This window comes from Semicossyphus pulcher, unplaced genomic scaffold, assembly GCF_022749685.1.
Source record: "Semicossyphus pulcher isolate SPU_LCO1_2020_fin unplaced genomic scaffold, fSemPul1.0.p SCAF_1, whole genome shotgun sequence".
Taxonomy (NCBI): Eukaryota; Metazoa; Chordata; class Actinopteri; order Labriformes; family Labridae; genus Semicossyphus; species Semicossyphus pulcher.
In genome coordinates this window covers 38,066,637-38,081,245 of record NW_027211603.1, presented here as the reverse complement: position 1 = coordinate 38,081,245, position 14,609 = coordinate 38,066,637, and positions in this window count along the sequence as shown.

The following is a 14,609-nucleotide window of genomic DNA, read 5'->3' as shown; positions in this document are numbered from 1 at the left end:
TGCCCCCCCGGCTTTAATGTTGAATTAACATACGACTTTTCTTCTTCTTGTAAACACAATGAGAAGCACCTCAGGTCAGCCATGTTCCTTCCTTTAGCTTGCTCTCATTTGTTCAGTTGTTTTATTTTTTATACCAGAAGAAACAAGTAGAGAGAACAGACAGAATGTATGGATAACATGGAGGTGTTGCTTGGACTGTCAATGGAGAGATTGAGAAATTGCGCTTTAAATTCATTGTAACAGAGACTAATTATCATTGGGTAATACGAGTAAGGCAGTGTAATGCTAGTAGCTAAAGTTTGTGGTGATTGATGTAGAGCTGGTGGAGTCAGTAGAGTGGGTGCTGTAAATGAAGGGACTGAGGACACAGCCCTGAGAGGCTCCTTTGTCTCTGATGGTGAAGATGATGTTACTGTGCCTATTCTTACAGCCTGTGGTATGTTGCTGAATGAAATTAAATCCTGCTGAAAACTAGGGCTTCAGGGTTTAACTAGTATGGAGCACATAGCTTCGGCTACTAGCATCTCCAAGTCTGGTGTGAAGACATTGGTCCCTCTCTCCATACTTAATAGTCCTGATGGCTGGACGATGTTCCCCGATAGCCTTACCAGGCCATATTTGATATGCGAGTCCGAGAAGACCCTCTCCACCTGGACCTTTGTGTCTAGAAAGGTGGCCAGAGCAGATCTGGAGGGCGAACTGGAGGGCAGTCAGGCAAAGCCTCTCAGAAGGGCGGCCAGGGGGCCAACCAAGCCGGCGGAGCCTCTCCAGAGGACAGGCAGGTGTCGGCCGGACCGCCGACGTGGAACCAGGCGCAGCTGGACCACCGACAGGGAACCAGAAGCAGGTGTCGGCCGGACCACCGATGGAGAACCATGAGCAGGTGTCGGCAAGACCACCGATGGGGAACCAGGAGCAGGTGTCAGCTGGAGCGCCGATGAGGAACCAGAAGCAGGTGTCGGCCGAACCGCCGACGGAGAACCAGGAGTAGAATCCTCCGACCGGAACACAGGGGCAGGAGTCGGCAGGACCTCCGAAACACAGGGGCAGGAGTCAGCAGGACCTCCGACCGAAACACAGGGGCAGGAGTCACCAGGGGGCTAGGCAGTGGAGGCTCTGGACTGGGGAGAGGGGCGATGAAGACGAGAGCCACAATGGCCACGTCTTCTCCTGTTGCCTCCACGGAAGCCAGGGAAAATGGCCAAGCGAAAAAATCACCTCTCACCTCTCTAAAAATGTTTTGAAAATATTTGATCTTTGAAAATAAATCTAAATTGTCCAAGTCCGCTGGGTCCATCTTCGGCTGGTTCAATTTGTCAAGGTTCATTGTTCCCAAAAAGGAGAGGACCCAGATGCAGACTTTTATGATTTAGTAAAACAAAAGTCCTACTGAAAATCCCAAAAAAACAAAAACAGGACAAAACACCAGGTAATCCAAAATCCAAAATAATACACAGGCAAACACAGGGATCAAAACGGAAGACGTACCTTGGGTTTTACAGACAAAGACAATGAACCAGCACAGAGACAGGGGAGCACAGAGACTAAATAAACTAGGAGGTGAGGCTAATCAGACACCGGTGAGACAATCAAGGGGCAGGTGGAAACAATTAGGGCAGGGCACACAATCAAACAAGCGGGAAACACAAAGGCAGGAAGTGAACCAACACAAGAGACAAGGTGACAAAGTAAAACAGGAAATGATCGAACCAAAGAGACACAAGTGAAATACTTAACTAAACAAGACTAACTACTGACAACAACACAGAATAAACTAAATACAAAACTAAACAATGAGAAGTCATGACAAGAGACAAAGTGACAGGGTAAAACAGCAAACAATAACTGAACCCCGAAATACAAATCAAAAACATAACTAAACTAGAATAACGCGTGACAGAGAGGGCCAACATGAATCGTCATGAACAGCAACATTCGGCAGAAAAACATCCTTTAACAGGCAGAAACCTCAAGCAGAACCAGAACCAGAGACTGGATGAAGAGAGAGAGGGAGATGCAGAAAGAGAGAGATGGAAAGACAAACAGAAAGGGAGACAGATAGACAGACAGATAGAAAGGCTGATAGACAGGCAGAGGGGTGTTCACACAGCAACACAAATAACAACAGATAATTTACTGAACAGCCATCTGCCTCGACTGGATGGGCCGAAAAATGGGATAGAAGGAGATGCAGGATGCAAGATGATAGAGACAGGCAAAGAGAGCAACAACAACAACAACAACAACAGGTAATACATAATTATAGTTATGATGCCAATAATAGTGGAACACTAATGTAAAGATTAACAAGAGAAGCAGAGTAATGATAAAGGCTGAGGTAATCGTAATTGTAACAGTTGAAGTCAACAGGTCTACTATTAGCATTAGCAGCAACAATAATGATACTATGGGGAAGGCTGATGTTAGTAGTCGTTGCAGTCGAGCAGGTCCACAGCAGCAGGTGGTCTGCAGCAACGATCCTCAGGAACCTTCAAGACAAGGGAGCACAAGAACTCCCGGGAAGATATGTGGTTAATTAATCAATCAATCAATCAATCAACCTTTACTGGATCAAATCAAATCAAATCAAATTTTATTTGTATAGCGCCAAATCATAACCAGAGTTATCTCGAGACACTTTACAGAAAGAGCAGGTCCAGACCGACTCTTTGTTATGTTATTGAGAGGCCCAACATGAATCACCATGAGTAGCACTTAGCAATATTCGGCACATTGGCAGAACAACTTCCTTTGAACAGGCAGAAACCTCGAGCAGAACCAGACTCATGTTGAACAGCCATCTGCCTCGACTGGATGGGCCGAGAATGGGATAGAAGGAGATGCAGGATAGAGACAGGCAAAGAGAGCAACAACAACATATGTTCTTGTTACAACAACAACAACAGACACATACTTATGGTTACAATGCCAATAATAGTGGTACACTAGTGTGAAGATTAGCAAAAAATAAATTAGCGAGAGAAGCAGAGTAATGATAAAGGCTGAGGTAATCGTAATTGTTGAAGTCAACAGGTCTACTATTAGCATTAGCAGCAACAATAATGATACTATGGGGAAGGCTGATGTTAGTAGTTGTTGCAGTCGAGCAGGTCCACAGCAGCAGGTGGTCTGCAGCAACGATCCCCAGGATCCTACAGGACAAGGGAGCACGAGAACTCCCGGGAAGATATGTGGTTAGTAATGTTAATGGGACCAGAAGATACAGAGTTAATGAGCTGCATTAATATGACAGAGAGAGAGAGAGGGAGAGAGGGAGAGAGACAGAGAGAGAGAGAGAGTGGGAGAGAGGGAAAGAGACAGAGAGAGAGAGAGAGAGACAGAGAGAGAGAGAGAAAGAAACAGAGAGAGAGAAACAGAGAGAGAGAGAGAGAAAGAAACAGAGAGAGAGAGAGAAGCTTGGTGTGTCAGATCCCCCGGCAGTCTAAACCTATAGCAGCATAACTATGGGCTAGTTCAAGCCTGAGCCAGCCCTAACTATAAGCTTTATCAAAGAGGAAGGTTTGAACTCTTCAAAGAAGAGAGGGTGTCTGCCTCCCGGACCTTGACTGGTAGATTGTTCCAGAGGAGGGGGGCCTGGTAATTGAAGGCTCTACCTCCAACACTACTCTTAGAGACTTTAGGTACCACCAGCAGGCCTGCATCCTGGGAGCGCAATGTTCTAGAGGGGTAATATGGCACTATGAGCTCTTTAAGATATGATGGTGCCTGACCATTAAGAGCTTTGTAAGTAAGAAGAAGGATTTTAAATTCTATTCTAGATTTTACAGGAAGCCAGTGCAGAGAGGCTAATACAGGAGAGATGTGATCTCTCTTCCTAGTTCTTGTCAGCACACGTGCTGCAGCATTTTGTACCAGCTGCAGAGTTTTTAGTGACTTATTAGGGCAGCCTGATAGTAACGAGTTACAATAATCCAACCTGGAAGTGACAAATGCATGGACTAGTTTTTCTGCATCGTTTTGAGACAAGACATGTCGGATTTTTGTTGTGAAGGTGTTGTGCAGAGCCGATGAGTTCCGAGACTGGGCATGCTCAGTTTTGTGTTTCTTTGGCAAAAACCCCGGACGCTCGTTCATGTGTGTGAGTGTCCGCGCGAGCTCGTACAAAAAGGTTGACTGCAGTTCCCTCAACGGCCGACCGTGTTGCTAGGGATGAGGATTTTCTGAAAGTTTCATAAAGCACTTTTAATGAGATTAATGTTATGAGAGTGAAGTGGACATGACATGTGCAGATGGCTAGGTCATGAATGGAAAACTATACATATATATATATATACACATATATATATGTATATATTAGAGGTCGACCGATAGTGGATTTTTAAAGGCTGATATAATAACAATAGTTTGTAGCAGGAAAAGCCGATAGACGATTAATCGGCTGATATCTCCCTACCCCACGGGGAACAATCTTTATCTGTATTACACATCCTTACACATAACTGTTGAACTGAAAGTCTATGTCAAATAAATAACAAAATAAAAACATAAATCTGGAACAGAACATGAATCTCAAAGAGTAATGAATACCTACATAAATAAAATAAGCAGTAAAGAAAATATAATCTGCAAATGAACGTCTAACTCAATTTGTTGTGCCCACATCCTTTCCTCAGCAGATAGTCCCATAGAGGGACTGTGTTTCCTCCAGCTGCCATCTAATGTAAGAAACAAGAAACATGTCAATCTATTCAATACAGCTATTAACTAAATAGGCTATCAAATAGATAATGTATATATATCTATATATATAGAGAGAGATATAGATATAGATATAGATATATAACTTTATTATTTACTTTAATTTAAGTTGCACTTTATTAATCCTTTTTAAATTGAAATGATGCTGCAGATGTTTTCTTAAAGTTGCTGGTTTAATAAAACCTTTCTGATAAAGTAAAGTTTTACTAAAGTTACAAATGAATGGTTATTATCATCACGGAAGCTTTCTGGCATATTTGGGAGAAAAACACAGAAACACTAATTCAGCTGACACAACTCACAAGTAGCATCTTATATAAAAAGCGAATGTATCGCCCCTGCGTCAGTCTCTCGCTCTTTCCCTTTAACTTTACCTACACGTCTTTTACAACAGTTTGTGTTGACGTCGTGACGTGCTTTACTCCTACAGCAGCCTTATGCAAATGCAGGTTTTTAATAAACCCGTTTTTTGCCACTTGGACTTTGATAGTAAGTACGGAGAGTATCCTGAGTGTGATCTGCTGGATTACATCGTTGGAAATGTGTTGGATTGTTTACATGGCGATGCGCTCCGTGGCGTATATCAGGCCAGATGCTGCGCGTCCCGTTACATTTTTAAATCCCACTCTTACAAACTATTAGTGTTTGTGCACGTTACCGGAGTGAGGAGGATAAAAAGTGTGAATTCATGTCATGAATGGACAGTTGACGTTAGTTGTTAGATTATTTAGAAGAGAGAACGCCACATTGGTAAGTAATTTAAGTAACAGTTAAATGATTTATTTTCCTCCCTGCCTGCCTGTCTTATATCGTGGAGAGCTGATATTGTTACGTTATATATTCCACTTTTTAGGGGAGAAATAAACTGAAACGAGTCAGATATAATATGAATCACGTACCACTTGTCAGCTGTTCTCCGGTACAGCAAAGGTTTAGCCCCCACCCACCCCTCTCACGGTCTCCACGTACGAGTGGTATTTCATGGTTTTCTAACAGTTGTTTCGAGTATCTCGGGAGTTGGCCAAGCAAACTTATATTTTCAGCAAAAGTGCCCCTCAAATGATCTAGATCCAGATATGATCCCGTTAGTTGTGCTGGGCTTGTACTCACTGCTAGCCAAATTGTAGCGAGCCTGCTAAACAGAGACAGCAGCATGAGCTCGGCAGAAAAGCAGTGAAAGTCAACGATAGTCTAATTCATTAATAATGCAATACTATAAACAACAACCTTATCACGATCATAATTTGTGAATAAAGCTGTGTTATAAAGTTAACTTTAATTAATTATCCCAGGTATCTGCATTACCTGTATGTCACGTATGGGGACTCTATTAAAAAGGCGAATGCATATATATATATGTATGCCATTGAATATGGTATATGGCATCAAAACTGGCATTGCATATGGTCAGTATTGTCTTGAGACTGACTAACGACATTCAGTCATATATGAACTCAATAGACTGTAATTGTTTGTGCAGTGACGCATATCGATATGTCATAAATACTTATCATTATGTGAGAAAAATATTGAGCTTGGATATTTCCGGAGATGACATAAGGTCATATTTGGAACACATGACAAAAATCTGATATATCTGGTGTCCTGGTGTAATATCCCTCCTGTTATCCTTGGGGTCAATTTGACCCCATTCAATGTTTATCATTCAAAAAATAATAGTTGACTTTTTTTTTTTGCTTCATATTTCATGACTTTTCCTAATTTGATGGGGACAACTGATTATGCATAAAATTATCATGATTATATTTTTTCAATGTGCTGAACACATATTGCACGCATTGGTGTTCCTCTGGGGTCAATTTGACCCCAAGCTGTGTGAGCTGGGTAAAACGTGTCTGTGTGTGTGTGTGTGACCTGACATCCCCACACCTGCAGGTGCAGAGTTGATACTTTTGAGTTGATACATAACGGGGGGGGGGGGGACAACTATTCTCACCAGAACTTTGATACTTCTCGTGGTGTGGGCATGTGGGAAACAACTTGACTTGTGAACTCCTGCCAAAATGAGGAAGCCAACGTAGGCTTGCGAGTTGATCACATCCAAGTCTTTCCAACTACACATACCCCTCTAAAATGATCCCCTCTAAAATTATCATCTCAGGTATAATATTTTCAGTTGATGGTTATATGAAGAGCTCGAATAATGACTTTATGTCTTCAGCACGGCTGACTGTGTGTCTGGTGGGACACACTCTTAGCAGCACGTCTACCTTGTTGTTGCAGTGAGTAGAGGGACCATAATTTTCCATTTTTGGTGCTAATGTGACATGGGGGAGGGGAGACAATATTCTCATGAGAACTTTCCCGCACCATGGGCATGAAGGTGTGTGTGTGGAGGGCGGGGTATTCCCGCAAGGACATTTCATTCTGACATTCTGAGACAGAGGATTGTTTTGAGGAGGACCCTGATTTTGAGGCATTCTCATCTGATGAGAATGAGAGTGTTGACCCTCCTGTTGTCTCTCAACCACCAGCAGACACGATCCCTTCCAAACATGGAAAGATATTATGGTCCCTTTCCCCACTTCAACAGCAGGGTAGACTTAGCGCTAAATATGTTATCAAAATGGTTCCAGGCCCCATCAGATATGCAATCAGCCATGTTGAAGACATCAAGTCATCATTAGAGCTCTTCATATCACCATCCATTGAAAATATTGTACTTGGGATGACAAATTTGCCGGTCCCAAGCCGGGATACGTAAGAGGAGGGGTGAGTGAGACTTTATAGTGACTAACCACAAATATGTTACAAAAAAAGGAGATAAAAATAAGTAAATAAATATGTTTACGAGAGGAAAGGGGGGGGGTCACCAACATCAATCAATATGGTTCATTCTGTGAGAGTCATGAATGTGCACCCCAAATTAGAAAAGATTTGGATGAAAGATTTTCAAGATACACTAACTCTAAAACTGAAAGTTTGACCTGATGGTGGCGCTACAGGAAAGGTCAGATCATCACCAAAACCAACAGGGTTCATACTCTTGTGGTCATTAATGTTGTCAGTAAATTTCAGAAGATTTGTATGAAAACTTTTCAAGATACATTCATTCTAATTTAAAAGTGTGGCCTGATGGTGGCGCTAGAGAACAGGTCAACTCACCGATAGGTTTCATTATCAAGGGGTTATTTATGTATTCAACAAATAAACAAAGTGCCTGACACAAAGACTTGGTCAACAATTTTATGCAAGTTTATTTGAGGATAATACGAGGGATATATGTCCTCATGATGTATATCGAGTTCATATTTGACCAGATTCAGTGAATATCCACAAAACTCAGGATATGCACTAGAAATGGTCAGAGTTATCCAATCCCAATATTTCTGGATTCTGGTCCTTTTCGTGCAGTGATTTGTGCAGCTTGAACGGGTTCTTGCTTTTGGTTCACTTCAGAGGTTACAGCGAACTCCGATCTGATCTCTGATCTTGTGTCCTGTTGGTATTCAGTGGTTTGTGTGTGTTGCATGAAGTCTTTTATTTTGTAAACATGGATTTCTAATCAAATGTTTTGAGACAAAAGAGCTAAGAAGAGAGGCCACTGAACAGGAACAATGAGGAATGAGTCCTGGGGATGCATACCATTTACAGTGCCTGACCATGTTGTGCACTGCCTAATATAATGCAGATCTTTGGACGACTACAACTGTGGAAATGTATTCAGTTATTCCACTGTTCAAAATAATGCCCACTGCAAATGTTAATGTCCAGTGCAGGAGTCATGCTTCCTTTGTCTCATAAAGAAACAGGTCACGAGGTCAGGATGGGGGATGGGAGACACCTGTCCATGCCTCATTACAAATGTGATGTTAGTGTCTGCTTCTTATTTTTTCTCTCTCACCCTTAGGTTATTAACCATAAGATTTGCATAAAATCAATCCTTAGTGTGGCAATGTGAAGTTTGGAGGACAAGGTTGCAACAACGCCACCTCAGTTAAAACCATGCGCCTGGCTTGGAGTGCTGGGCCGGACGAATAACAGGAGGACAGCCGGGACCAGCGCACACAGCCGTGCAAAATCACTATCCTTCTGACCAGAGCCAGAGAAATCAACGGAGAAGTCCGAACGCGGAGCCAATCAGAGCGCCGACACAGAGTCGATGCAGAGCCAATCACAGTGCCGACACAGAGTCAGTGCAGAGCCAATCAGAGCGCCGACACAGAGTCGATGCAGAGCCAATCACAGCGCTGATGCAGAGCCAAAACAGCAGTGTCAAACAGAGGTAGTGGCCGATGACAGGCCGCTCACTGCGAAACATAGTAAATCGATCACTGAATAATATTTACAGTTTGCATGAGAGCCAGTTCCTAAAATAGACAGCTCCTACCAGGAAGCAGAGGTGAAGAGTCTCAGGCAGCAGAGAGGAGGAAGGCAGCAGTCCAGGATTCCGCCAATGATGGCTGAGAGGAAATAATAGCTGTTAACTTTCAGCAGATCAACCAACAGCTGAATGGAAAAAGGCAGACAACACCGCGTCTTACCGTCCAGAACGCACACCGCGCACCAGCTGCGACTCCAAGGGAGCAGCCCAACTCCCAGTCACACCACAGAGTTTTTAATTGTATAGAGTGACGGGGACGCTGTCACACCACCGCCAAATGCTCCCACGCCACACCGTCGGCTCCACGCAGGAAGTAGAGGAAGAGGAAGAGGCCATCGGGGTGTATATATAAGGGCGCACGGCGCCGCCCCACAATCTATGTGCTGTGCTTTTGGCACAGTGCCCACAGCGGTAGGGAGAGAAACTACCTACATTGTCACATTAGTTTTTTACTGTATTCCCTGTTTTTACACAGTGTGAGAGAGTGTGAGCACATTAAACTACATGGTTTAATTAACATCACAGTCCAAATAAAGTCACAAGTCCTGATAATCAGGAGTCTGAGTCCTGGACTCGAGTACTACAACACTGCCTGGCTGCAGGTAGGTACCTGAACTTTGGCATGGAGGGGTGGATGTCGCCCTTTGAGACTCAAGGTCTGAATCACATGCTGCTGCTGCTGCCGCCGGGTTAAGGGTTAAATGAGCAGCTGTGTCTTTACTACGTGGCTGCACAGGAGAAACTAGCTCAGGTGTAGGTGTCTGGGTTGAGAAACGTTTCGCTGAATTCTTCTTCCTCCGGCTCCCACGGCTCCTTGTGTTGCCATGAGGTTTATTTTTATATATAAAAAACAGCTAGCTAACCGAAAGTAGGCCCTTGAACAGGAACAGGAACTGAAATGTGCGGGCTCCACACTGACTGAGTGGAAGAGGAGGGGGCGGGGCTGCTCGCAATCTGGCATTCGCGTAATTGGTCGAGTAGTCTGATAATTAAAACCATATTCAGTGACAGTTATTCACTGGATGATGCAACAGAATATATATTAATTTTTTCCAGCCTTCTGATTGGGTGGGCCTGGGTGCCAAGTGGGTGGGCACAGGCCCATCTAGGCCCACCCACAGCTCCGCGTCTGGTAGTGATTAGTATTATTTCATTAGTTATTATGGTTTATAAACTTACACAAACCTTATGCTCAGACTGTACAGAATGTAGGGATATGAGACGTTAGAAATGACCTCTCAAGAAGCACAAATGCTGCATGTTTCAAACTGACCGTAGAGACCCAAAGCATCATATTTAAAGCGTATGCTAGTGACAAAGCTGCTGTATGTAATGAGTTGGGAGTGGGAGTGTGTTGCTCCAGCAGACTTTGCTGTACGCTGCTGTCACTGAGGGATGTGCGTGTTACAGACCACATCAGGAGCATTCATCTTCACTCTCAGATCACATCAGCTGATGGAGGAGCACCAGGCAGACACGCCTCCTCAATATGTTTGTTCACACACACACACGCACGCACACACACACACACACACACACACACACACACACACACACACACACACAATCATGTTCCCATCACTTCAGAGGACATTACATTAACTTACATTCACTTCCTCAAGACAGAACCCTAACCACTCCTGTCTGAGCCCCCAAGCTCTAGAAGAGTCCTCCCCGGTCTGCAGTGGTGTTCCTGCTTGTTGTGATGTCATTTCCTGTATAAGAAGTAATATTTATTAAATGAAGTACAAAAAGAGATTTTATTTCATCCAATTGAATATAAAACACATTTATCCAAATAACTCCGAATGTAGAAACATCAAATATTTCTTCACTCTCTCTCCCCTGCACTGCGCCTCCTCTTCCTCCTCTTCCTCCTCTTCCTCCTCCTCCTCTTTTGTAACAGTTTATTTCACAGCCTCTGGTCTGGTGGCTTCTGCACAGACTGATGGGAGCAGTGATCTCTTTTGGTGGGTAGATTTCTGTTGGGGGGCCGAGCATGTGAAGTGAGAGGAGCATGATCCTGTGATCGGGCGCTCTCTGTCTCTGCTGTGTTTCCTGCCTTCTATCTCACATCTCGGTGGGGGGGTCACATTGGTCTGAGAGCAGAAGCTACAAAACAAGCTGTTCTGTTTCCCTACACGGTCTTTAGTGATCGTCCACTGAGGGACGGACTGAACACGTGGATTATTAGGAGGAAATCATGCACACAGTTTGCATCGTGCAAGAACATGTTTGTAGTTGTAGTTTTGGTGGTTGTAGCTGATCACCACCACATTACCCCAACATACGGCCTGACCATCACACATATAAGTTATAACAACTCTGAAGCTGAGCTCACAGAATCATCTGTTTGCTCATGTTAGTTTAACACAACCTGTGAATAAACGCCAGAAAACCAAACTCCACCATGTCTGGGTTCATGTCATCACGTTGAGGTGAGCTCAGTTGGCATTGCACGTGTTTCCCACAACAGGGATTTATTTTAACTTGTGAAAGACACATTTCAATTAGTTTTTTTCAAACTTAAATGTGTCATACAGAAAAAAACTTCTTCTGCTTCTGGTCTGCACAGACCTCACATAACATCTGAATTGTCAGGTGAGGGTTAGAACACAAAGGCAGAGGACCTGACAGACGACTTTAGGATTGATTTAAAAAGAACAAAGTCAGAACAAAAGGCTGATGTCGTCCACGGGGAGCAGGTGAGAAGTCAACATCCAGAAGAAAACCTGAAGGCCCAGTCAACATGGCAAGACACTTCCACAGCCACGGGAAGCATCCACAAGGGGAGCAATGCATTTCAATATAAATGCATTACTAATCCAGGACACTACATGACAGAAATAGCATCACACATCCATAGGGTAAGTCATAGAATTCTCAATCAATCAATCAATTAATCAATCAATCAATCAATCAACCTTTACTGGATCAAATCAAATCAAATCAAATTTTATTTGTATAGCGCCAAATCATAACCAGAGTTATCTCGAGACACTTTACAAAAAGAGCAGGTCTAGACCGACTCTTTGTTAAGTTATTTAAAGAGAGGCCCAACATGAATCACCATGAGTAGCACTTAGCAATTTGGCACATCGGCAGAACAACTTCCTTTGAACAGGCAGAAACCTCGAGCAGAACCAGACTCATGTTGAACAGCCATCTGCCTCGACTGGATGGGCCGAGAATGGGATAGAAGGAGATGCAGGATAGAGACGGGAAAAGAGAGCAACAACAACATATGTTCTTGTTACAACAACAACAACAGGTAATACATACTTATGGTTACAATGCCAATAATAGTGGTACACTAGTGTGAAGATTAGCAAAAAATAAATTAGCGAGAGAAGCAGAGTAATGATAAAGGCTGAGGTAATCGTAATTGTAACAGTTGAAGTCAACAGGTCTACTATTAGCATTAGCAGCAACAATAATGATACTATGGGGAAGGCTGATGTTAGTAGCTGTTGCAGTCGAGCAGGTCCACAGCAGCAGGTGGTCTGCAGCAACGATCCTCAGGAACCTTCAAGACAAGGGAGCACAAGAACTCCCGGGAAGATATGTGGTTAGTAATGTTAATGGGACCGGAAGATACAGAGTTAATGTGTTGCATTAATATGACAGAGAGAGAGAGAGGGAGACAGAGAGAGAGAGAGACAGAGAGAGAGAGAGAGAGAGTGGAAGAGAGACAGAGAGACAGAGTGAGGGAGAGAGAGAGAGAGGGAGAGAGAGAGAGAGAGTGGGAGAGAGAGAGAGAGAGAGACAGAGAGAGAGAGACAGAGAGAGAGACAGAGAGGGAGAGAGAGAGAGAGAGAGAGAGAGAGACAGAGAGACAGAGTGAGGGAGAGAGAGAGAGAGGGAGAGAGAGAGAGAGAGAGAGACAGAGAGGGAGAGAGAGAGAGAGACAGAGAGACAGAGTGAGGGAGAGAGAGAGAGAGGGAGAGAGAGAGAGAGACAGAGAGAGAGAGAGACAGAGAGGGAGAGAGAGAGAGACAGAGAGATTTTTTGATTTTTGAATCAACTTTATTTGCCGCTCGCAAAATGAAATCAACATAACATAAATAATGTCACACACTCTTCTTCTTCAAAGAAATATATAAATAAATAAATAAATAAATACATACTTCATTTACATGAGCACATCTCCGTACTGCAGTGTGTCCTCTGCTACAGAGCACAACACCTGTTTAAAAGCCCAAACCTGCTGGAATGAGTCCAGATCTCCTGCTGCTTTGTAATAATTAAAATCTGGACTTCATCATGTTGATACAAACAGTGACAGGTTCAACAATAAAACCATCCTCCACCTTCCTCCTCCGGCTAAAATACACCGCCATCTTGGCCTGCCCTAAAACAAAGTTTAAAAGCTGGCATTTGTTCTTTTGTTGGCGCGTGTATCTAAAACCCAGAATAAAAACCTGCTTGTTAAAAACCTCTCCACATTTGGTAAAAACAGAAACAAGGGTAAAAGACGAAGACACTCATGAAAGCAGTGAAACACAGTCTCTCTCTGGTCGCAGTAGGGACACTTGTCCTCTGCCGCAGCATTAATGATGGACACAAAAGAGTTCACTGCTATGACTCCATGAAGGACTCTCCAATGAATGTCTGCATGTCTCTTAGAGAGAGGAGGTTTATAGAAAGACCTCCACTCAGGTCTGGATGCAGGAGCCATCTGCAGATAGCCCCTCCATGGGGTGTCAGGTCTCTGGTGTAGCTTGTTTTTGTTTATAGTTTTTACCATAATTTTGTAGAAGGTTTTTCCTGGGGTGCCCTCCAGTGGGGCAGGGTGGGTATATTCCAACAATGGACCAGAACAGTCCTTAAAATCCGGTGCCAGGAAGATGGCAGGAAAAGGATCTCCTTTTGTCACTGTTTTGTTTAAAAGCAGGCGGTCGTGTCCTGTGAGTCTCTCCTTCCAATGTTCTAGGAGTCTTTGTGTGACCCTCGATGATGTCAGTCCCAGCCGGGCAGCGAGTCCAGAGGGGTCATCCATCCGGGGTCCAGCCAGCGCCACCACCTGACCCAGTGTGACGACCCCCGCAGTCTGCAGTCTTGTGGTCAGACTCTGACCTGCCCACCTGGGAAGGTCCAAACGGCTCCCACACACGACCGGCTCTTGAAGGAGCCAGTACACAGAGTCCACCTGCCCCCTCCTCTCTTTCCTCAGCAGGCTCCACACATTAAAAACACTTTTATAAAAAGCAGGCAGAAAAGATGTGCTCATGTTGGGTGTGTTCATTAAAAACAAATTAAAATCCTGACCCAGGCTGTTAAAACCCTGCAGAATGCAGCGGGACAAGGGTCTCCACAGAGTGTCCTTCGGTCCGGTCAGTAACCTTTGTATGAACTGGAGGCGAAAGGCTGCGCCCCTGCTGGCAAGGTGGACCAGGCCCTGCCCCCCCCCCCTCTTTAGGTAGAAACAGGACACTCTGTGGGACCCAGTGCAACTTGTCCCAAATAAAATCAACTAAAACCGTCTGAATTTTTGACAGAAGAGAAGCTGGAGGGTCGACACAGGCCAGCCGGTGCCACAAGGAGG